General features: G+C 40.4%; 1 long non-coding RNA gene across 1 annotated transcript in view; it reads left to right on the top strand.

Annotated features, from left to right (window-relative positions):
* The window catches only part of LOC129192703 (uncharacterized), a 65,528-nt gene extending 42,742 nt beyond the window's left edge, over window positions 1-22,786 (top strand). Inside the window, exon 5 of the long non-coding RNA XR_008573471.1 lies at window positions 22,291-22,786. This is a non-coding gene — a long non-coding RNA (uncharacterized LOC129192703). The remainder of the gene's footprint in view (window positions 1-22,290) is intronic.
* The last annotated feature ends 2,591 nt before the right edge of the window (window positions 22,787-25,377 follow it).

Genomic DNA, 25,377 nt, shown 5'->3' on the forward strand with positions numbered 1-25,377 from the left:
ACCGCATACAAAAAATGCATACAAGTAGACAGGTCTGCAACAGTAAGGAAAATAAGCAAGATTCATTAAAGCGACGCTAGCATGGATATCAAGTGAACCATTTTGACATGACACACAGCACAAATGAGGCATGATGTATCAATTAAATAGATACAATCTCAGATTATTGCAGTTTCATCTACCCATTTTATGTACTTGGGCTTTTTAAACACCACCACTTTGGAAATTATTTTAAAATATGCAAATTTATTCCTTTGAAAGCACTTTCAGGTCCTTTGCGGATGACGTCCTCTGCTACTGAATAGACTTATTCATACTTATACAGACTTTGTTTTGGCTGTGAAAGGTCAGTAATCATGTGGTGTACTGATGACACCTCATCCATGACATTTTTATTTCTGTAAGGCAAAACGTTTGCTAAAATATCTGTGGGAATAAAGCTGACTGCAGTTTTTGAAAAGAATGTTTTCATTTGCTGCTTATGTTCTTTGTCACAAAGGGCGGACACCATGGATGACGCTCATTATGGCAACTTTAGCTGCAGGAGGCTGACTGAATGTTATTTATACTGCGCACCGTCTGTAAAATTACGGTGGGTATTGTCAATAATAAAATATAATCACTATTCACTGCTTCGATTACCAGTGGTCTCTGCGGAATGAAGCAACTATTTGTCGAGAGCAGCTGCTTAAGTGGTACAGATGTCGCTGTCCAGTCTGCTCAGTACAATAAGTCAACATTGTTAAAAAAAGAACGGAATGTGTACCGCAGTGTCTGCTTTGTTGTGTTAATGTGGAGAAAGTCGCCTCCCAGGCGCACAGTAATACACCCTCTGGATGTTGTTTTTTGGGTGACTTTCTGAGGCATATTTTTCCCATTTATTTTGAGCAGTTCCCAAACTATTCAACCTTTTGGGCCTGCAAATTTGGAGAAAATAAACACAGTGATACCTTAGCTTTTGTTAGTAATCTGCCGAAAACCGAAGCAAATTTTCCTTATAAGAAATGATGTACATCTGTTCCAGACACAGAAAAATATGAAGAAAAAATACATTTTAAAGAAAATGATGGTGAGATGCATAAATAGTGAAAAGAAAAAGACAAATGTGCTGGATAAATATTGGTGAAGACGGTGAGAAGCAGTGACGGAGGCTAGGAGGGGAGAGAGAGAGGAGGTGACGCAGACCAACAGACTTCTCAACATCACTGATCATTTGTGATCCCTGTTTTGTTCACACATTTACCACTTTTGCAACATTAGCTTCCTTGAGTTCTTTTTTCTTCGCCAGGATGAAAATGATTATTGATATAGACCTTTGTACACTGCGATGAGTTCTTTATTTCATTCAATAGAGTTTCTCACCTTCATCGACTTGCTGGCACTCACAAGCTTCTGTAGCCGCATGCCGGGTTATTTAGCAGTCAGACTCAATAAAAACGAGTCAGCAACACGTGGGATGCTTTGTTTGGGCACTTGATGATACACTTTTGGTTAGCATTTCCAGACATGTGGTCGTTTTTCCTAAGAAAATCTCAATTATCATCCAGCAGGCAGACGCATGTACCATAAACACCAATAATACAGAATCCTCTCAGTAATTCCAGTGTAACACTTTGCCCCAGACAGTTAATTGGCGTCATTTTCAAAGCTATTTATTACTGTACTCTACTGTTTCTTGATGAAAAGCAGTGGAAAGTCTCCATGTGTAGGAGGATAATGAAGCCTCTGCGGTCGTCTCGTTCGCATCCCCGTTGAGCTTGTTTACAACAAGGCCCTTATCAGGAAGCAAATAATCTGTTGATGAGTGGAACATTTCATAAAATTTGACCATGCTTTCAGCTGTTCTCTCTGCCTCTTATTGTTAATCCACAATTGAATGCAGTCATCCTCTAGGAAAAGGCCAACAAACAAGCTTACTGTTCTACCAGCCCCACCATTGAAGCGCATGAATAAAATGAATTTCTGTTAGATAGATATTCAAATGGATTAGTCCAATTCTGATTCACACATCATTGATTGTCACCTGATTAGATTCGGTTGAGAAACAAGCAAAAACCGAGGCAGGCTCGATAGAGGGAGACATGGCCGAACTACCTTGAAGAGCGCAGTGACAAATAAACCATAGATTGCTGTATAACTGCGTAATAATCTTTCATTTATGCTATGTTGGGAAGTGGCAGCCCATAAGACTCCACACTTTAATTCATCTTAAGAGAACTTTCGCGTGCCTCAGTGAGTGCTGCTGTTTTGGTTAACAACTAAGTTCTGCTGGGCTCTTCAATGTCTGTGTGCTAACAATAGCATTTATGTTTTATTTGTTTCAAGTGGACAGCGCACCCATCACAATGAATGACGACTCGATCAATTAGGACGATCAAATCATGTGGTAATGGCACCAAATATTCCAGCAATGACTTAGCTGTTAGCTGGCTGCTGCGGCCAAACCAAAGTACCCAATTAGCTTACCATTAAAACTGGTTTGAATGACTATATTAGCAAGAAATGACAAAATGTGGTGACTGGCTGGCTCATTGGCTGGTTTGCTAGTGGATGAATCTGAATGATGGTGATATCTAATATTACATGCCGTTCGACAGCTAAATTAGAAAAACACTCTTTGAATGAGATTAGTAAAGCATATGATTTTGTTTGGTAAGAGGTTGAGAAACAGATAAGGTGTCATTGCAATGCACCTTCTCATGTTCACAAATGTTCCCTTTTGTCTTATGTGACATTATGGAGACAACACATGGAGCCATAGTTCAATGATTTAGAGGCGACCGTGCACGTAAAATGTCCTTTTATCAAGGGGAAGTGAAAAACCAGCATGTGAAAGTAGATTTCATTGGTGGGCCGCAGAGCTGACGTGTGGGAGACAACCCGGCCATTGAGAGGCCTTTGAATCTTTAATAATGAGCCTGTCAGACTCACCACAGTTATGTTGCTGGGTGCTCGTAAAGACATGATCTAATTCTGTAAACCTCTCAAGCCCGTCAGTTTACAGCGTTACTCTTCCCTGTGGATCACGTTGTAATGTCAGCTAGGATTGCATCGTCACAGATGTCAGTTGTCAGCTCGGCAGTATTCGGGAGTGAGGCGGCGGTCACCTGAGGTTTTTTGGCCTGCTGAAAAACTTATGCTGGAAATATTAGCAGGACCGTGGAGCCAAAGTCAAGTCAAACCCATTAACAGTCTGATACCCGACATTTGTGGTATAGATACCTTCTTCTCTGTGTCTCCAGAGTGAGATCAACACACAAGTCGGTAAAGCTACCAGAGCGCTAAGTGCTTTAGCAGAGGGGACTTGGATGGCTAATGTCTACTGAGAGGTTTATGCAGAGGTATGCTTGCAAGTTTTCCATGATTGCATGTTCAAATCACAATAAATATCCCACTTTCTCTCATGAGCTACTGAGCAAGAGGTAAAATGTTATGTTGCCCAGCCAGTTAGCATTTAGAGCCTGGCAAGGTGCTAACTGTCTAACATACCACTGCCGCTCACACTGCAAAAACAAGGAAATTGAGGTCCTTAACCTGTAGTATTTGTCCTTGCTGAATATATAGGATGTTTGCAAGGACCCTATGAACAAACACAAGAGGAGGGACCACATCTCGCGCGGACGTGGGATCCCGGGGCCTCACCCTGGAGCCAAGCCCGGGGGAGGGGCTCGCAGGCAAGCGCCTGGTGGTTGGGTCTTCACCCGTGGGGCGCGGCCGGGCCCAGCCCAAAGAAACCGCACGGGATCTCCCCCCGTAGATCCACTACCTGCGGGGGGCAAGCATAAGGGTCCGATGCAATGTGTTTTGGGTGGAGGTCGAGGGCGGGTGCGTGGGCGACCTGGTCTTCGGCGACCAAATCTGGTTCTGTGGACCTGGAATGTCTCTTCTCTGGTGGGGAAGGAGCCGGAACCTATGCGAGATGTTCAAACATTCCAACTAGACATAGTCAGACTCACCTCGACCCACGTTTTGGGTTGTGGAACCAAACTGTGGACTTTGTTCTACCCTGGAATTGCTGCAGGAGAGAGGCAGCAAGCTGGTGTGGGTTTATTAATAGCCCCCCGGCTCTGTGCCTCCGTGTATCAGCAAGAATCATACATACTCTTATAACTATTGTGTAGTTTAGAATGTTACAAAAGGCTTGATTAAGCGATATTACTCAGAGAACAATAGCAGCGGTAGGTATTTCAACCCAACATTACTCACCCCCGACAGTTGGTAGTCGTTGTGCAGTTTGTGTGTTGTCACTGAACAGAAGCGTTTGCTCCTGGGGCGTCCACCCCGCCCCAAAAACAGTCACAAGCCATCCGTGCAGCAGTCAACTGCCTGCTGCACAGTGCATAGCGGAGATCCACGCATCCTCGATGTCACCGGAGTGCATCTCTCCCTGTTTTACAGAGCGGGATTTAAAACGTACATGTTTATTCATCTTAATTAAATTACTACTCGTTACACTAAAGCCTCATTCGGACTCGGTCACTTACCTGTCAGTGTGATGGAAAACGATGTGTGATAATTAAACAAGCAGTCCTAACTTCAAGAGAAAAGGTGGAGGCTAGAGGCGAGTCTGGATTGAATTATTACGCTGTCTAGACTTTGAGAGGCGCTAGACAAGATAAAATATTACAATTATTTTATTTTGATGAAGGGATGGCCAATTTTAAATTAACAAACTAAGAGTCATTTAAAAATGTCCTCTTAAACGGGGCACTTTATTTCATATTTTGTTCTTTTGTGCTTTGGTATTGGCTGTGGATTTGAGCATAACTAAAGGTTTGTTTTAAAGAAGATTGATAATTATATTTTAGTTTTTCTATATTTCAAAAAGATAATGGACTATTTTATTTTAATGGCTATTTTTTTCATTTTAATTAAACAACTTTGCATCCAAATTTGTCTTTGACTTGTCTAAAGTCACTTTGTGGAAAAAATATTGGGATTTATATTGTATATCGATATTCAACATAAATATATTGGGATATGAGTTTTGGTCCATATCGCCCATCCCTATTGCACACTTCAACTATTTATAGGAGGTTGTCTTGTTTTAGACGAGTATCCGTTACGGATAATGCATTTTTGCCGTTTACGAGCATGAAACAAGTACAACTCGTCATTGTGATGAAGGAAAATCCTCATTGGGTAACTACTTATTATTCACTCTTCACGCTCTGTGATTGGCCAGTCACACACAGCGACCGCCCCTCCCTAGACAGACTTGCTGGAGGCTGCAGTCAGAGAGGAGCCGTGCTCCGCTTACGTACACGGTGCAATTGACAAGACAGAGTTGAAAACGGCTCGTGTCGCATTGGTCACTGCATCCTCTCTGGATGGTTTTTTTTTTAAGGTTTTCCTCAGCTCAGCTCGTGTTGCGTCGGTCACTACCAGTATTTTTTTTCCATGTGCTTGCTTTTAATTTGGTGATAAAAAGTCAGTCGGAAAACTTTGCTCGTAATACTGAACGCGCTGCTTTTGAGAAAACTACAGTGAACAAGGCTGACAGATTGTTTCCTTGTTTGCCATCACTGGATGTCGAATCACCAACTTCACACAGATCATTAAAAAAATAACAAAATAATAATCATTACAGATCACTTACCCACATACACAGATACAGATAGTGGTGTTCTCTCTCTCATCCCTATTATTTACTATGTACAACCACCTAAAATGATATCATGTATGTCATAGGTTATGTCACATAGGTATCAAACAAGTCAGTTTGCCACTCTTTGATGAACACACGTACAGTCATGTTTATTTTTAACAATACTGTATATCCTCCCAAATTTGACAGAGCAGTATCGGAGTGCTTATATGGTAGATTTTAAATGCAGGCCAATATAATGTGATTCAGACTGACACCCGCTATCAATATCAGATCGGGACACTCCTAATATTTACATTAGATCCGGTCTGCAGGGACATTCACATCTAGGGGCTCCATCCTTGAAAAAGGCCTTCTGTGGAAAAAGTGAATTCCACTAGAAGTTTACATGTGTCCTTATTGTCCATGGTGTCTCCATGTTCTCATTTTCAATCAACAGACACGTTTCCTCCTCAGTGGAGAACTGCGCTGTAAACACAGCCATACGGTAAAGGAGTTCATCATTCCAAAGATGGAAACCAAGTTTGAAAACAACTCACTGCGGTCCTGACATTCCTTGAGCTGCAGATAATTTGCGGAGCAGACAGCCAAGATATGGATTTATGTTTGAGGAGCTGCCATCCGCCAAATGCACAGCTGAATATGAAAATTTGTTTTCAGGATTTTTTTGGCTTTGTCCTAATTTAAAAATCCTATGCAGGTGGTCCAAAAAGCAACAAAAGGCTCCACACAGGAGGCACATCCTTGCGCGTTAATTCCACAATTTTCCAAAAGGCTTTTTTGGGTGGTGGGTCATATATTGTTGAATAGACTTTTGGCTGTAAGTTCCCCTATTACTGAGGTATAGGCACAATCAGCTTTTCCATGTGGTGGACATTCCAGGCCACATCTGCTTCCAATACATCTCCACGTCCAGCTGTTTCAGACCTACTTTGTATATTATAGGCTACCAGCCTTTTTCTAATTCCACTGACGCTATACGTGGGAATCTGCACCATATGAATTATTATAAACATCCTTTTCTGAACTGGACATTACTGACTGTATTTATTATCATAAATGAAAATGTGACCTACCAATTACAATTCCCTCAGAAACTTTGTGTGAATGGACAGAAATGCCATCAATGAGTTGCAAACACTGCAAATGGCTATCAGGGCTAAGCAGTAAGGACAGGCAAAATAATGAAATATGAAACTGACTATTGAGTAATTAGGGCAAAATAGAGTGCACTACTTAGCTACAACAAGTAGAAATACTGTTGATTCAGTCTCAACTAGTTTGCTATCTAAAAAAAAAAGTCGAGAAGTTGCGCTACAGCCACGCAAACCTCCCCTGTGGCACAACTGCTCTTGAGATCATTATTCTGATCTATACAACAATGGCATCAAAACAATAGTTCAGAACTTTTCCCATTCCATTAAAATAATATGAAATGTGTCACATGCCATTAACAAAATAACAATTAATGTTGCCCATAGCAGGACAAAAAATGGAAAAATAGTCAAACACCCAGCCTCGGTGAGCAAAAAACCCATCCAAGCTATCTGATTAGATGCTTAGTGTTATGATCTTAAGGTGATACCAGGATAACATTGCTGGATTCATCCACTTCTTGCAGAAAGACATCCAGAAATGTGTGTTTGAACCAGAAAAAAAAAGAGACTATTTCAGTCACAAGTTCTATTCTATGGAAAGATGGTGATAATAAAAATTAAAAGAAAGAAGGGCGTGCAGTAGTAGTAAAACACATTTTTGGTGCACAGCAGCATTAATGTGAACTTTTGATTGACATCATTCCCACAATGAATTGATTAATGCATGGCAGACTGATGCTTTTAATGTATTTCATTTATTACAAACTTAGCAGAAGTAATTTCCCTTTTTCTGATAGAAAAAAGCAATAGCCTGTAATTTGTCAAAAAGATTTAAAATCTCAACTAATAATCATGTCCTATCTTGTCATGCACCGAATACCCTCAGAGGTTTTCCACTCGTGTTGTTGACCGCATGTGAACTACAAGTGCACTGGGAGGCAGATGTGAGAAATGTCATATAATCTGCATCTGCTATCAGTGGCTGCTGCCTGACCTCTGTGAATATCTGAAATTAGATTAAGATTAGAAGCCTCAAATATCTAAACATGATCCTCGTATGTTGAGATCCACAGAGGGTCGTGGTCACTGTGCAGACATTACTACCAAAACACTCCGCAAATCAATTTAATATAATTTATATCATATTGTGTTGGCTATATTTTAACTTCACATTTCTAAGAGCCCTACTATCTAGCTTCATGCATCACAATAAAATAGAAAAAAAAAATGACGTGATGGAAGTGTAGACTTTCAGCATTCAGATGTATCACAAAATATGGCATTTACCATTTAGCTATGACTTCCATTTCCAGGGGCTGAAGTCACATCATTTTAAATGTAACCACCAATTTAAATAACATTAACGGCTGTGGCTGTGGGCAACCTCCTGATGCACTTTTCTTATTACCTCCACAAGATGGCAGTAGCTGCATTTTAAGTAAAGATGTACCGATCCACATTTGTTCACTTCCATTCCAATACCTGAATTTGGACATCTGTTGATACTGATACAATTCTAATACCAGAACTCTGTTTGCTTTCTGATGCAACAGCGCCAAATAAATATCGGCAAATGTACGTAGAAGAATATCAGCAAATATTGCTGTCTCCACACATGTGGCGGCGCACATACAAACAAGTGCTCAGCCAGATAATAAATTCTCCTCTACATGCAAGTATGATATTGTAGCAACTATGAAGCTTTTTGTTGTGTAGCTAGGGTTGTCACAAAAACCTTCGGTACCAAGTCAATGCTAACACGCAAAAAATATATCCATGCTATTTTATTATTTATAGTACCCGATATACCACCTTTCCCTCAGGGAGCCATGTCTATTCTTGGCTGAACTGAGGCCTGCTGTGTACGCAATCAGCACCTGCTTGTCTTGACAAAAATCACGTCAGGGTGAACGCACATCACCACAGCTTCTTGATAATCCCCTGACGAGAAAAAAGTTTAACTTTTTGGAAGGTGTGTGTCCCATTATAACTGGTGTAAAAGTAACGCCACATTTCAGAAAAAGAACATCATGCCAACAGTAAAATATGGTGGTGGGAGTGTGATGGACCTGGAAGACTTGCTGTGATAAATGGAAACATGAATTCTGCTGTCTACCAAAAAATCCTGAAGGAGAATGTGGATGGCTTAAGAAAAACAAAATGAAGACTTTGGAGTGTCCTCGTCTTAATCTTATTTAGATGCTGTGGCATGACCATAAAAGGTGGTTCATACTGGAAAACCCTCCAATGTGGCTGAATGACAACAATTCTGCAAAGATGAGTGGGCCAAAATTCCTCCACAGCGCTGTAAGAGACTCATTGCAAGTTATCACAAACGCTTGATTGCAGTTGTTGCTGCTAAGGGTGGCCCAACCAGTTATTAGGTTTAGGGGGCAATCACTTCTTCACACAGGACCATGTAGGTTTGGATTTTTTTTCATCCTTAATAATAAAAAGTTTCATTTAAAAACTGCATTTGGTATTAGTAATTTGTGTTTTCATTGACTAATATTTAAATTTGCTTGATGATCTGAAACATTTAAGTGTAATAAACATATAAAAAATAAGATGTAAGGAAGGGGGCAAACACTTTTTCACACCACTGTACATTAGTGTATTCAATAGTGTTTGTCATTTACTATACGTTTTACGCTGTAATGTGTCGTGCCAATATGTGTTTACACTACAAGCGATTAAACCATTATTATCATTATTATTATTAGGTTTATTACTAGGTTATGACAGTCACATTAACATGTCGAAAATGTGCTTAAATGGTGTTATGTCCTTACACATTAGTTTGATAGCTGCAAAGCCAGGTGAAATACACACTAAATCCACACGTTACGGGATGCAGAACTCTACGAAAGCACACGTCTCATCACACCGGCGCCGCTAGATGCTAACAAGGCAGCTAACGTCGGTGCTATCTATTTTGCGATGGTTAAGTTGCCTGATTTTTAGCGACACAGCTGTTTTAATTTACATCGAAGCCCAGTTCCAACTGCGAGGAACAACACAGGATGTGACAAAGTATTTCCACATAGTGGCCGTGCTGGACGTCCACTTTATCTCATACCACAGGAACAGTATAACGGCCAAATTTTGTGGTTTTGAGACCGTGACTTTTTTATACCGTGGTATACTGGCCCATGCCTAATTTTAGCTATAGTTGGCGCATTTACGGAAAATCCATTGTGGTTTTGTACTGGGCAAAATCATAAAAACTCTTGGCAGAAATACAAAAGCATAATAATGATGATGTTATGATAAAGATAAAGAACCCAGAATAGCCTATGCCATCAGCTTCATGAAGTGTCAGAACTCGTCTGACCCATCTGGATTTTTAACTACGCTGCCACCGAGGGAAGCTGACTAGATGGGCTGCCACTGAGGCAACATAACCAATCTCTCTGCAGTTGTTTATTTGTCCTTTCCCGCGCAATCCTCTACACATTCCACCACAATTTCCCTGTTTGTTATGTTTGGTTGTTGAAGATAAGACAAATTATTAATCCTCTCTCCGGACTGCATTCATGGATGTCTTTAATCACGGTGTGTTTGAAAGAAAATCACACCGCTCTTGAATCTGGGTCGTGATTTACACACAAGCTGGGTAAGATGTATGTTGCAGTGCATTGATGTGCATCCAGCAAATGTTCATGTTTCACACATGAGGAGGAGCTCCTCAGCAAATAATTTTACCCCCTGAAGCAGTGAGAGCATATTTTAGCAGACAGATGATGGGCAGAAGTCAAGTTCTTCTCGTGTACAGATTGTTGTCGTCAAAGAGTGCAACCTCCACACTGATCCCTCAAGCAAAAATCTGTTGTTTTCTCATCTAGTCAGTGCTGGTGTGTGGGGGCATAGAAAAGAAACCCATACCCTCTGGACCCTCTGAGTCCTTGGTGTTCGCTATAAGTTTTTGCATTACATTGAATCCAAAGCTTACGTAACAGAACAAGACATGAAGGGTGAAGAATAGAGTTTAGCTTGGCAATCATCATGGAAAATGACAGCAGAGCTGTCTTCTATCCTATTCCTCCTGCAAAATATTTACTAAACTGCAAGTTCTCAAAAATCCTTTCAGTTCATGTGCCAGTCAGACTCTTGACAAGTTGTTTACTTAGTTCATTTGGTTTTAGCATTTAATGGTTTAATTGATGAGAAAATGTGATGATGAAGGCTTTTTGAGCTGGCCAAGAAGTTGCCTGAAAGTCTTTCTTAATTCAGGGTACAGTTTTGGACCACATTAAAGTATGTGTAATGTCTCTAATGTGCAAACACATAAAATCACATTAAAATATGTTTTTTTTGATTGCTTGCTGCTGAGGGCCCTCATGGCTTCTTGAGAAGTGAATTAGCAAGGTAAACACAGGCATTTGAAAAAGTCACCAAGGAGAGAGGACGTTTATCCAAATGCTAATGATGCTCCACATGCTAGCTAGCATATAAACACATAGAGTTCGTCAACATTCCCTCAAAAAAGTAAAAAACACAGTTAAAATGTTTAATTCAACCCTGAGGAGCGGGCATGACTATCTAATTAGGCAGCTTCTTGATCCCTGCTGATCCACTGTCTGCAGGTATAACCAATCAATCACTATCATCAGTGACAGGCCAAACAAGTAGATCACAGATCACCATGACACCCTTTTCAACCTTGTTTTAACGCGATTGGCCATGATAACGTCTATCTGAATATACACTGCACCAATAATTAATTTTAACGGGATATTTTTTGTTTAATTTCTGATTCATTAACATGTATGAAATAAGTATGTTACTCTGTCAGGTAGGGGTTTGTGTTGCATGGTTGTACAGTAGCAGTCGTGCAATGTCAACACAGGCTGCAGCAATGGCCTTGAAATGCGAGAGTCCCTCAGGAGGAAAAGGATATTCTAATAAATCCTTCAGCCGGTGAAGACGGACTGCCATAAAAACTGGCCTCCATGAAACACACTGAGCAAGCACTAGGAGAGATGTTACTGTTAACTTTCTGATACTGCTATTTCTCTACTCCATTTGTGTTGTTGTTTATCACATGAAAATGACTATACAGTAGCAGTTGTTCTTTTGGATTCAGATTCAGTATGACTGCCCACAGTGAGTCAGATTTAAAATGGATGCTGATAATGATGTAGCTCAGAGGTATGATGTAAACATCTAGTCAGGATTTGGACATTGAATGTGTTCTAAAGGAAGAAGAGTCATAATACTTGGCTTGAGGTGTAAACGTCGTTGTGGTTTTATCTTTTACTTGCGGTTTCCAAAGTGTGAGGCACAATATCTCAGGGGAGGCGCGGCAGCTTGAGGAAAAATAAAGAAAAACAAGATTCTCTGACCTGCTTGGTTATATTTAGAGGCAGAAAGAGTTATTTTTTGAGTCTGAGGTGAACAGAACATGGCACAAAATATGCTCCAGAAAGTCAGTTTGTTGGGGAGTAGAGGAGGCCCACAGTCGTGTTATATTTTCGCGGGGGATAGGTTCCCAAAATAGCCAGCAATAAGTGAAATCAGCAAAGTAGCCAACTTCATTTTTTTTACAATTTGTTATTTTTGTTTTAAAGCTGTAAAACCCCTCACCATACACTTTCTACACTTTTCTCAGACAGGCAATAACATTTTCTTACATTTCTGTCTTGTTTAAACATCCATCCCAAAAAAATGACAAGCCTTCATTTGAAGTTTAATAATCAACCTACAGGTTGGACAGAAGAAATTATTAAGTCACTCACAAGTATTTCACTCCCGTGACCGTGCCTGTTGGTCCTGGCGCCCTTACGCTGTACTGTAGCGTTTTTGTACCGTTGTTAAAACATATTGCTGCAGTATTCCTCCTGTTGCAGTCCTCCTCCTTCGAAGCAAAGATGCATTCACAAGCTAGCAAGCTAGCGATGACACAGGACACACAGCAGGGCAGCATGAAGGAGATTGTTTGACAATGGTCTACAGCCAATCAGGACGCAGAAAACAATAGGCGGTGCAGACAGACGAGAGAGGGAAGAGAGAGACACTCAATTTCCCATAATGCAATTCTTCTTAAAGGGCCAGGCTTGGCCTGTAACAGTATTCATACGCTGTAATAAAAAAAAAAGAAGCACGAAAAAAATTCTGCAAAACAGCAAATCACAGTCACTGTACTATATATCACTTTTATTTCAATGTTTTGACTAATAATAGACCATAGTCTACCACAAAACAGTGATCGTTTATTAGGTCATTTCTGAAAAACCGCAATATAGTGAGGGAGCGATAATCGAACCACAATATTACGAGGGATGACTGTAGGCCATTTTGCCTTCAGACACAATTAAATAACACACGACCAAATTCTTAATCAATGAATCTATTATGGTCATATTTTCACCCATAGGACCTACTGATTTGTCCCAAAAGTGCATCGATGTAATAGCTTGTTTGCAAGAATAACATGTTAAAAATGCATCTTCCGGCATGTCTGGAGGTGTAATGGAGACAGCTGGCTAAGCTTAAGTCGTTTTGTTGTTGTTTCCAATGCTTGCGTTGTTGGAGGTGTCATCTCAGGCAGGAGCTTTGTGGGCTTTACCAGACGTCAAACGTCAGTGCTTGAAGTGCTGAGCTCAAACGACAACTTCTTCACCTTAAATCCCCAAGAGAATGCCCCCTTCTTCTTCCCTTGCTGCAAATGCCTGAAGTATGTAGATTTCACTTGTCATCTCTTAGCGTGTTTAGGGCTTAGATCACATACCTGTCAGCTAATGATGCTCATTAGCACACGGTCCTGCTAAAGGTCTTGTTGGTGGAACATTCCAAAGTCTTCCTAATGTAGGTCACAGTCCATTGTTTCTTCGGGTATTTTTTATTATTGCATTTCCACAATTAACACTCAAACATCAGCATCATCATTCTGAATAATAAAATACAAATGTAATGAGATTATAGTGATTTATTGCAACCAATTGCACTCTGTTGCTGTTGATATTGTAGGATTACTGTAAATGAAGCGTATGGGATAAGTCTTCACAATACATTGACTTCTAATTGGCTCGTGTGTCAGGACCTTTAGGTGAGGAAGGAAGCTTGAGACTTAGTGCACCAATGATAAGCAACCACGTTATACAATAGAAACAATGAATCTTACAGTAAAATAGACCTCTTCCAAGGCCAAGCAATCAACATTTGGATCAGCACTAAGCTGTCGGGGTGGGCAGATGGATCCAAATATTGATAGTATCAATACCAAGGGTGTGCCGGATCAATACTAGGTGATTAGGTTGATATTTTTCAGTTCTTTTCTTTGTTTATTTTTACAAATATATGTGTTTTTATGTTGTTCAAATTGTTACCATATTGATATTGTTATATATTGTTATATTGTTTACAAACTCAAGAGGGCTTTTGGGGCAAAAAGCAAAATATTTTGAATGCCAATTGTACAATGCATATATTCTATTCAAATATCAATATATTAATATATATTAATATAACTATAAAACATAAATATATTCATTTTGCTGACATAATCGTGCAGTATGTAATAATAAGGGACTAATTATGCTACAGTCATTCCTCGCTACATTGCGCTTTGAACATTGCTCCCTCGCTCTGTCACTCTTTTTTTTTTATAATTAATTGATTAATTAATGACCGCTGTTTCGTGGTTGACTCTGGACTATTAGTGGTCAAAAAATATTGACAGACAAGTCATATCTAGTATTCTTGTCACAAGGCGTCAGTAATGTTACATTGATGAGACATGGCTTACATTACCTTAAGACTCTGCATGGAGCCAACTATGGCATGTCCGACATGACATACTGAAAAAAAGTTCTCCCATTCCGTGTGGAAGTGGTAAGTTACTGAGTTCTTACTTTGTCCTTCTTCCACACTCCTTTTGAAACCCTTTCTTGAAGGGGACGTATTGTACTAATTTTCGGGCTTTTGTATTTTCGGGCCTTTGAGTTGTGGACTCGTATAGAGCAGCTACGCTACACACGATAACCTGCACAGAAAGCTTTCTAGATCTTCCACACTCCTGCACCTCTTCCTGCAGTGTTTTCTGCTTTCCGCCCAAACGGTCTGTGTAATTTACTCCACCCCCCCGCCCTCCGGCAGGTACGCCTCCCGCCGAGCCCACTCAGCTGTGATTGGTCACACTCCCGAGTGCTCCCGACTATTTACACAAAATAAACCCTGTTAGCACACTGATAAATTGTTACTTACAGCTTGCTGTTGTCACTCTTCAACACGACCAAGTAACATTGGAAAGGCGTCGGACTTCAGCAGTAGTTTGGCGGATTGTCCAGCTTTGTATTGGCTCATGTTCACAAAACAAGTATTGTGTGAAGTGCCATTGACAGAAGAGCAGATTTTTCCCTTGCTGGCCAGGGATCATCAACTCCAACCACTTCTGCCTGATGCTTGCCTCTTTAGGCACACCCCAACAAACATCTCCTGGGAGCCATACGTGCTAACACGGTCAACAGAGCAGACCAAAGCAGAGCGGGGCGAGAGCAAGCCTACACGTTTGCCTGGGAATGCCCATATAAGGAAGTCCGGGTTGCATTGACGTCAGTGGAACTCTGTGTTAAAAAAAAATTCACACAGCATGCAGAGCCGTCCAAAAACTGCTTTCAGGTCTCACTTCCAAACGCGCAAACCTCATTATCTGACGTGTTGGCATCATTTAACACGAGAATACAACATTGTAACAACATTTATATGTCCGAAAAGAGAAAAAGCATAATAGGTCCCCTTTAAGTTTACAATCAATAAATTGGAGGCTAACTAGTTAGCTTGCTAGCATGCTATGCTATGCCATCTCTTGTGTCCTTGCAGTGATCCCGTAGCCTGCGCTTTAGCAATGTGGTGTGAACAAAGAATAATAATAATACTATTTATTATTATGTTTTATTTAGAAAGTCATAAACAGGTTTTCTATGCCCTAACCACAAAAATATTCCATTTATTAATAATGAATGCTACTTCACGGAAATTCACTTATCGCGGTCGGGGGACGACTGTGTTTTGTTGATATGTTCTTATATGGTTTTATTGATATTTAGTTAAATTATTCACAAATACATTTATTGATCACATTATATTTTGTACATTTATGTATTGATTCTGATTATAATCATGATTAACAAAATAAAGGCAAAGTCACAACATAATGGAATGATCTTCAAAAATGTAAAGTTCCAAGTATCGGTGTCAGTATCGCTGTCTGCAGTACTGTCCCTGTATTTACTTGGTATTGGATGGATCCCAAAATTTGCAGTATAGCCCACCTCGGCTAAATTGGATACCATCATGAATACATTAAAATTACAACATTATTAACAATTTAGGTAAACAAGAAGTTAAAGTGATTTTTATCTTATTGCTGGAAAGTGGCTTTTGTTTTTTTTTTTACATTTGAAAAGATATTTCCCTGTGCTTATTATATTTAGAACATTGGATATGCCTGTATGGAGAAAGTGTACGAATAATTTGGGTCATGAATATATATGAAAATGTAAAAAGAATATACATATATATTTTAAAATACATTTTATCATATTGTCATAATGTCTTTTGACATTTTATTGTGTAATCTGTAGCTAAAAAATACACATTCACCAAATATAGTAAGTCAAAATTTGGTTAGTGCAGGAATACTGAATTGTACCTCTTGAATATGCCTAAATTATGCCGTTAAGATGAATGTATTATTATATGAGAAATTGATGAAAATGTCAGAAAAATGCCCTCACAATGTAAAGAAAATAAGGCATTTTGGTAATTTACATAATCGTTGGTGTTGTTTTTGCATGATCTTGAACGTGATCAAACTAAAACATACTGAAAACATTTTTTTTTTATTAATCCTTAATAAATTCGGTTCAATAGATTTCAGCATAACAATACCATCCATTTCCATTTGGGTTTGCTTCACCTCACCTGACTCGATATCATTATCATTAAGTCAACAAATACAAGCTTAAGCTAAATTGCAGCACTCATTATGCTATACCTTACAAACTGGCAGCAAATGAAAGGAAAGTCCTTTTTCCTCTCTCAGCAGTGTGTCTGCATCCTGGTCTGGAAATCATATCCCCTTTGCATGGGTCTCAACTCTACAAGTGTTTCAGCCCAGCACGCATGCAACCCCGAATTGCGCCTCCCAATGGGAACACCACCGGAAAATGTCAGTCACGAGACTTTGGCATGTGCAACCTGAGGGAACCAAAACACTTGGCTTCTGTTTCTGCACTTTCTCTCACATAGCACATAGCTAAGGGGCGCGTGGCCTCCGTCTGTGCACACCCTGTGTGTTGTCACATGCTGTGCTAGGTGAAAGGAAAAGTGGAAGTGGGAGCTCCTAATACTAATGAGCAGCTTAATATGGGACGGACTTCATTTGTGCAAATTGTTGCTGTGCGTCGCAACAGATTTAAAATCTCTGTCCCATATTGCTGTTTAACGATTCTGTCTACCTCCGTCCAAATATTTATATTAGACGGTGTCATACGCCGGCAAATTCAAATTTTTGGGCCATGAACAGGAGATAGAAGAGCATGAACGTCCAAGTGTGTCTGAGAAATGTCTGCATAAGTATGAATAACGTCTACATTCAGGTCACCCGAGTAATGTCTCAAAAATGCCTGAAAAATGTTTGAATTACGTCTATCAACATCCAGTTTGCGTCTCATGAAAGGCCAAGCTCCGCCCATCATAAAAGTCCACAACTGTGAAAACATTAATATTTTATCCTGTTGTTGTCAAAATGTCAAATGGATTTTTGTGGCTGGAGGAGGATGAGCTGTACGCCTGCCCGACAGCCATAAAAACCTAAAACTGTAAAACGGTGAAAAAAGCTAAATAAACATCTGAGAATCGCTATCCAAAGCTGGCAATTTTTTTGAACGTGTCCAAAGTTTGGAATGGCTCGTGCGTCATCTAGATACGTATGTAAACAAGCTAAAACACAAATTAAAAAGTTAAAAAAACAAGTCAAAAGACAAGTTAGGAAAGCACCAAAATACAGTGTTCCCTCACTTTGCCGCGGTTCACCTTTCGCAGATTCGCTCTTTTGCAGATTTTTTTGGTGCAATTTTAGTGCTTTTTTTTTCTTTTTTTTTTTTTTACAACATATGAACTGTTACAGGCTAAGCCTGGCCCTTTAAGAAGAATTGCATTGTGGGAAGTTGAGTGTAGTTGTAGTTCTGTGCTTTAGCACAGGCGGCGGCGGTGTCTCTCTATTCTCTCTCTTGTGTCTGCACCGCCCATTGTCTTCTGCATCCTGATTGGTTGTAGACCATTGTCAATCAATCTCCTTCGTACCGTCTCCTGTTGTGGTCATGGCTACCAAACTAGCTAACTGTGTGAGCTGCTTGTTAACCGCCAATACTGGAAACAATAGAAGAAACAGAAGAAGCTAACCATGTGAGCAAAATACTACGACTGGAGCAATATGTTTTAACAAGGATACAAAAATGCTACAGTCAAACGGCGCGAGGACAACGAGGCACGGCCATAGGAGAGAAATATGCGGGACTGAGTCACTTCATAATTTGGTTGATCAGTACAATTCAAACAAAGTTTGAACTTTGAGAGTGTTTAAACAAGGCAAATATGTGAGAAAATGATAATGCCTGTCTGAGAAAAGTGTATAAAGTGTATAGTGAGGGGTTTTACATCCTTAAAACATATACTGTATTATAATTGTAAAAAAAATATATAGTTGACTACTTCGCGGATTTCACTTATTTTGGGAACCTATCCACCGGGATAAACAAGGGAACACTGTAGTTCAAAACTCTTGTCAACAGCAGACTTCTAGCCATGTCCATCCTTTCCAGTCAAAAAGTGCCGTGCTTTGCTGCCAACTATCCCAGTTCTTTCTCTGCTGTGTGATGCAGTAAGGGCCTCTCACCAATGTCCCCTCTAATTTTTCAAGTGTCTGAGCATACACAAAAACAACCTGGGCATTCCTTGGACCTCTGTGAGCGGCATCAGACGTGCACACTGTAGTATTGCAAAACCTGAGTTTGTTCAAGAACTGAGAACTTTGATTCTGTTATCCTGTTGTATATGAGTGGTTTCAAAAAGACGGCAAGGAGGATTCCAAAATGTAGCTTTTATTCTATACCTCAATAAGCCATGGTCTCATACAATTAACCATCTGAATCTTGTAGAAAAGCCCTAGTTTATTATTTTATTTTCAATTAATTATCTTGTTTACCATTTATATTGTTAAAGACTTTAATTAGACTTTAATTTCCCTATTTGACTTTCACTTTCTGTTTTAAAGCAGCCCGTTGTGGCACTATTTCATCCTGAAAATGTACTTGACATTGATGCCGTGTGTTGTGTATGTTTACTTTTGTCTTTATTCAAATAAAATGAAATTAACTCACAGCCGACCTTTCGGTCCCTTCAGCAACACAAACTCTGCGTAACACTTCCTGTATGCGGTACATCCGGCCATCAAAATAAAAGCACGGGAGTAAAACATGCACAGTTACGCCACACATTCAGTCCACACTTTTCACTCAGAAAACTGGCTTGCTACTTCGGCTTTGTAGCATGTTTTATAAAGCAGCGCTTTTGCAGACGCTGTTGCTCTGTTAGTTTGTTTCGCCTTTATACAGGGTTAGCAAGCAGCATTAGCTATATGCCAACCTGCCATAAACAGCGGCATGTGTCATGTAACGTGCTGTTAATAAATTGATGGGCTGTGGTATTAATACGTGCAAACAGGATGTTATCATTGGCTGGACAGTGCTCATCATTGTGTTATATGTTCCGCTTGTTGTTGTTTCCTGGCACTCACTCCGTTGCATTGCAAAATGGTACAGAATAAATTGTTCTGTGTTTATTTCATTTACAGTTCATGTTGGATTGTGCACGTGCGCAGCTTAGAGGGAACATTGCCTCTCACCTAAGCTGCTAAGGCAAGTTGCTGGTTAAAACGTTACCACCGGTTTGAAGTTCTAAGAATCATATTGACTCTTTATCCATTGTGTTGTTGTCCGGTATATACCGCAACTCTGTGGTTCACTATTTTTTGTCATGTAAAAATTCAATCCAGTCACCCAAATAGCCACAAGGATGATCTAACTAGCCAAAATTTCAGAAAGTAAACACAGGACTGTTTTGAAGTGCTCAGGGCTCAGACTAACCTCTCAACTGCTCTGCAGCTATGTCTACTGTCAGTCTGCGTCGGATGGATGGAATAATAACACGTGCGACTGTTCATAGAGCTTATGCTGAAACTGCTCAAGCTGTATAAAATGAAGCATGCAGCTGTCAGGTGATATACACGTGCAGGACAAATCACACATGTAAATTTGTTACTGGCTGTACATCACACAGCCTCTGATTACCTAAGAGAAAATCCATTTTCCAAGCACGGAATAGATGTTTTTTTCTGATAAAGCAGAAATTCCTCTCACTGAAACATCACTTCATCATTGAGTGACTCAGTATCTTCTTTATTTTCCATCGGGGAAAGCCCTCGTGTCCGGAGACATCCGGAACGATCACAGCCCAGCCATATAAAATTGTGGAATCTTCTCATGGACCTCCCGAGACATAGCTTGTGCATACTTCAGCCTTTACCGTTAACGCTCAGACATGACAGACCAAGACTTATGATGCTAGCAGTGGAGGGAAGCTTTATTTTGCGGGGCATGGAAAGATCAGCACCATGAGGAAAGGGGGAGAGGGTTCCCGGCACTGTTGCAGACTGATGACGTGATATTTCATTCCCCCTTTTCTGAGAATTTCTGTTTTTTTTGTCATCCCGTAAAGAGAGAAGCTGCCAAAAAAAATGAAGGAAAATTCACCAAATTTGTCAGACGTTGTTCTATTTCTCACCTCCATGCTCAGACTTGTTATTTACTTTTTATTGGGGATTTGTGCCACGCCACATGTGAAATTGTAAAATGTAATTATCTCAATCAGCCTCGAAGAACATTGTGTTAAAATCTCTGAATTCACTTTTTTCTGCAGGAGACATAATTGGTAGAGGAAGTGCAGCCTTTAGAGAAAGCTCCGCAGACGCTGATTTGTTGATAACGGGAAGTGATGCATGAACTTCAGAGAGATTTGCCGGACATGGAAACCTTTGGGATTCACAACTTGCATGTTGCGCAGAGAGCAGCCAGAACCAAGACACTGAGTCAGCATTTGGCAATGCACTTATTCATTGACGTAAATAGAAAACACATGCAGACTATAACAGGTCGCCACACTGACAGGTGGCACCTGTTGCTTCTGCCGGGAATCCCACCCAAAAAAAAATAAAAAGCTTGAGGAATAGATGATGATGATGATTATTATTATTACTTAAATAGTCTACCCATAATTAAAACAAATGAACAAACTGTCTGTTACACCACCTAAGCTGAGCACACCTTTTAAATTGATTGCACTTTTATATTTTAAACACGGTGTAGTGGGTCACAACAAGAAAAATAATCATCCACAGTCTGTTTTAGTGGCCTCCCAAGCAACCAAGACAACACAAAGGTATAGCGTGCACTCCGCCCAATCCTGCATAGACTCATGTACCCATGACTGACTGTTTGAGAGCGTTCACCGTTACTATAAATCACCTGCAGGGGCCTGTAGATCAATGCTGCCATGCTGACTGCAATGATGAGTAAAACATGTATTATTTAAGGACTTGAATACATTATTTGAGATGTTCGGTCTATGTAATATGACATTTCTTTGTCCATGTGTTGGCAAAATAGAATGGTGCTCAGCAGAGTGCAGACCTATGAACTTGGTCTGAAAACTTCCAGGACTGTTATTGTTGCTCCTTGAATGTGAGGGCATTGTCTACAGCGAGTGCTAGCCACAGGGCTAAACAATCAACCAGCATGTCTACGAAGAGATCCTTCATTTGGTGCAAGAGAAGAGTTAATCACCAGATAGCAAAAAAAATAATTTGGAAAAGAAAGAAAGATTATAATCCAGCGGTGAGAGATAGTTGATACCAGAGTATGACACATATATTATAATCCATTCATATTGTTAAAAGGGAACAAAAAAAATATTGTTTCATCAGCAGCAATGGGAAAAGAGCGCTGCCACTTCAGACAGAAGAAAAAGGGTACGGAGTCAGCATGATAGAAAATATGTAAGACTATAAAAGATAATCTTCACTGTATCACAGAATATATTATATAGAAGACCAACCCTACGACCCTAATGAGGACAAGCGGCATCGAAAATGGATGGATGGATGGATGGATGGATGGATGGAAGACTAACTCTACACTCTCGGCATGGTCTTTGAGGGCGCATGGTAGTTTGGCCAACCAGTCTACATGTGTTTTGTGGACTTGGAGAAGACATACGACCGTATTCCTCAAGGAATTCTGCGGGGAGTACTCCGGGAATATGGGGTACCGGACCACCTAATTCAGGCTGTTTGTTCCCTGTATGACCGGTCTCAGAGTTTGGTTCGCATTGCCGGCAATAAGTCAGACTCGTTTCTAGTGGGGGTTGGCCTCCGCCAGTCACCGATTCAGAATTTCTAGCCGCAGCCAGGGCGTTGAAGGGTTCCGGTTTGGTGGCTCAAGGATTGGGTCTTTTTGCTTTTTGCAGATGATGTGGTTCTGCTGGCTTCATCGAGCTGTGACCTTCAACTCTCACTGGACAGAGTGTGAAGCGGTTGGGATAAGAATCAGCACCTCCAAGTCTGAGTCCATTGTTCTCGCCCGGAAAAGAGTGGACTGCCATTTCTGGGTCGCGGATGAGATCACTTGGGACACCAAGTGGAGGAGTTAAAGTACCTTGAAGTTTTGTTCACGAGTGAGGGAAGGATGGAGAGATTGACAGGCGGATTGGTGCGGCGCCTGCAGTGATGCAAACTCTGCATCAGTCTGTTGTGGTGAAGAGGGAGCTGAGCCGAAAGGCAAAGCTCTCAATTTACTGGTTGATCTACGTTCCTACCCTCACCTATGGAGGGTAGAACCGCTGCTCCTCAGCACCGGGATGAGCCAGATGAGGTGGCTCGGGCATCTGGTCAGGATGCCTTCCAGATGCCTCCCTGGGGAGGTGTTCAGGGCATGTCCGACCCCTTTGAAGGCCTCGGGGAAGACCCAGGACATGTTGAAGAGACTATGGCTGTGTCCCATTTCGGGGTCTGCATCCTTCAAGGACCCAGCCTATGCAGTCGATGAAGGCTGGGCCCTTATGAGAGTCCTCCAACCGCGGATAGAGCTATGTGAACTGGGACGGTCTAGCCTTCGGACCACGTCCTCATTGTGTCACGTGTTCACACCCGCTCGCTTCTTGCAATATGCTGTCAAGTCCGCAAAGTAGAGAAACAAAGATGGACAGACCTAAAAAAATGGAGCCAAACTTGTTGTTTTGTATACTTAGAAGTTAGTGAATGATTACTTTGTCTTATTAGTTTGTTTGTATAAAAGTCTTAGTAGCATATTGACAGTTAATCAGCTTTGCAGGCTTACTTGATTGATGATGTGCTGGACATAAACCCTCACAAACACGCTGGTTACACTCCAGGTGATGTCCCAGAAAGACAGAAGTCATCATGGTCATTGTCATTGGGGTCCATATAGCAACACCACATACTCCTACTCAACTAATGCATATATTTTAAAAAATACGTTGTAATCTGTAAATAGATTTTTTCTATAAATGCTCAGACTGAATTTTTAATAATAAATAATCGATTGTCCCTATAATATAGCACTTGGTATAGTTTTTTACACCTGTTATAAATGGTAGAACCTTAAACTGCACATGTAAATATTAAGAGGAATAGCTCAATTGGAGTAGCAGAATATATTCCTGAATGTTTGCATTTAAGGCAGATGAAATTCATGACACTGACAGTAGTTGGGTTAAAAAAAGCAAGAACTCTCCTTAGAAATGGTCCTCCAAAGCTGTATTGTATATACTGCAGGTTTTTATTATCCATTCCTTTTTGCGTAGTCTGTTGTCCTTCAGTTTGTCTTGTGAGTCCTTCTACTCGGCCGCACGGTGGCTGAGTGGTTAGCATGTTAGCCACACAGTCGGGAGATCGGGAAGAGCTGGGTTCGAATCTCCGTTTGGGCATCTCTGTGTGGAGTTGGTTCTCCCTGTGCGTGCGTGGGTTTATATTTGTTCAAACAAATGTACCTTTAGTTGTATCGGGCAGGAAACTGAATAAACAAGGGTGCTCTAATATCTTTTCCATGACTGTAGAATATGTTAAAAGATTTTGCTTAAATCTAGCCTCATAAAAGCAAATTTGATCTCAATGTAGGAATCTTCTGAGAGCATTTGGCTTACTTACAGAACAGAACAAGAATTTCATTGCATAGCAGAACTACCTGTTTTACTGTGCATATGACAATAAAACTCTTGAATCTTGAATCTTACCTTGTAGTAAGAATACTTTACTGTAGCTATGTGATTAAGAACAACTTGCTTATTTTAGGACTCATTATATTCTTAAAAGTCACAAGAAAAATATTCGAATTTAAAGAATTCTAGCTAATCAAATTTTGCTTACCGCATTAGCAGAATGTTTTGCTTGAAATAAGACAATTTGGCTTCTTTCAAGTGTACAGTAGCTGTTTTTGCTGTGTGGCTACAGCGGGACACAGCTACTGTAGGTTGCATCATCAATATGCATTTTGAACACACTGAAAGGATATTTAGCGTAAGTACCAATAAATATATAGCTTATCCAACAGTATATTGAAGAACTGATGCATCAAGATACGAGACAAGACCTGCTGCTTGTCCAGGCTTTGATTTGCGAAATAGCGCAAAATAACAAATTTTCCTTTTGGATTCCCAATGTGTGGGAGAATAGAGCATTTAAAAAAATCCTGGGAATGTGTGGTCAAAATGTAAAATGGTGCTCAACACACTGCCATCTGCTGGATGAGGTGGGGCACTGCCACATTTGCCCTGATTGCGACATGGACCTTGAGAATAATACCTTGATCAAAATGGTTCTCCATCACATCAGTGTAGTCTTTGCAACTTACAATCATGATCCCTTACAGCATAAAGTAATAACTCATCTTCATGCCTTCTTTATGTACTCACGTGTTCTCTCAACAACCCCCTGGAGCATTTAGCCAGTCAGACCTTGTGAAAAGTGCCAGAGCCCCTTCTCAAGGCCAGAGGCAGCTCAAGTTTAAGAGATAAAGCTGAAGCAATGTTTGGTTTGGTACATTCTTAGGCAGCATTCCCAGGCACCAAAGCTGGCCTCCATCACAATTGTGTTTTGGCTTTATAGCCAAAGATCAAGTCAAGGTATTGAAACAGTGGCCAACTTAGGGATTGGTAGATGAAAGAAAACACAACGAATTTTACGTACACACCAGACAGGGTAATGAATTGTATTGTGAGAGGAAATCCATGAAATACTGTTGTAAAGTTGAGGCCTTTGAATATGAATTGGCCGACATCTCGCCACTGCCTGGAAGGGGCTGTAAATAAAAGGGACTGTTCTTTATGAAGCACAAAGATGATAATAAAAGCAGCTTCTGTTATTAATTAGCTTCTTCACCAAGACTGCACCAGACTACCTTGAATATTTTCCAGGAGAAGAGCAAAACACACCGGACAGACTTACTTACTCTGCACAGTGCAAGTGTTCTGAGTTAGCGATAAAATGCTATTTGCAACATTTAAAAATGTTAATGGTACTAAGAGGAATCGAAAAGA

The sequence above is a fragment of the Dunckerocampus dactyliophorus genome, chromosome 13 (genome assembly GCF_027744805.1).
Source record: "Dunckerocampus dactyliophorus isolate RoL2022-P2 chromosome 13, RoL_Ddac_1.1, whole genome shotgun sequence".
In the NCBI taxonomy this organism is placed as follows: Eukaryota; Metazoa; Chordata; class Actinopteri; order Syngnathiformes; family Syngnathidae; genus Dunckerocampus; species Dunckerocampus dactyliophorus.